This window comes from Penaeus monodon, chromosome 27, assembly GCF_015228065.2.
Source record: "Penaeus monodon isolate SGIC_2016 chromosome 27, NSTDA_Pmon_1, whole genome shotgun sequence".
Taxonomy (NCBI): Eukaryota; Metazoa; Arthropoda; class Malacostraca; order Decapoda; family Penaeidae; genus Penaeus; species Penaeus monodon.
This window is the reverse complement of record NC_051412.1, coordinates 6,005,014-6,005,571: the sequence shown is the minus strand read 5'-3', so window position 1 is coordinate 6,005,571 and position 558 is coordinate 6,005,014. Positions and strand designations below refer to the sequence as shown.

General features: G+C 52.2%; 1 protein-coding gene across 7 annotated transcripts in view; it reads right to left on the bottom strand.

Annotated features, from left to right (window-relative positions):
- The window catches only part of LOC119590555, a 24,786-nt gene that overhangs the window by 19,855 nt on the left and 4,373 nt on the right, over positions 1 to 558 (bottom strand). The window contains exon 1 of one of the 7 annotated variants that reach the window (XM_037939211.1): positions 430 to 491. The exons of 5 other annotated variants lie outside the window; for them this stretch is intronic. The gene's annotated coding sequence lies outside the window, so the exon portion shown is untranslated. Of the gene's footprint in view, positions 1 to 429; positions 492 to 558 lie in introns of those variants that run through there. One more of the 7 variants, XM_037939217.1, reaches the window with a different exon arrangement.

Below are 558 nucleotides of genomic sequence, written 5' to 3'. Positions count from 1 at the left end.
CGGGAGATAAAATTACTTCAGTAAGGAATAATATAAGATTGTTTATCGGTTATTAATCACTGCCACTTTCAAACTGTTGTTTTTATTTCTTCGCATATTTCATTTCCATTATCATCACACATCAGTATCATCACTGTCGTTATCAAATTATTCACTGATATTAAAAAACACGGATTTCGCTTTTCTCTTTCTTCTTGACACCCACGTCTTAGGTCAAACAGGGCGAGGTCAAAGGGCACGAGCACCTTAGCGTGTCTTCACTCAAGCACGACCTTAGTTGAGGCTCACTCCCCTCTCCCTCTCCCCCCTACCCCCTCCCTTTCTATCTCCTGCCAGTCGCCCACCTAACTACCCCCACCCACCTAGCCACCACCCCTCCCCTCCTGCTCCTTCCCCTTCCCCTCCCCACCCCCCTGCCCCTGCCCCTACCTCCAACCAGGGTTAGCGCGCGCGGCGTCCTATCGAATCTGGCGCAGAGAAGTGACTGTGGCGGGGTTCCCTCGCTCCGCACAGGCAGCGTGACTCAACCCAGGCTCTCGACCCCGTTATAGCGGCTGC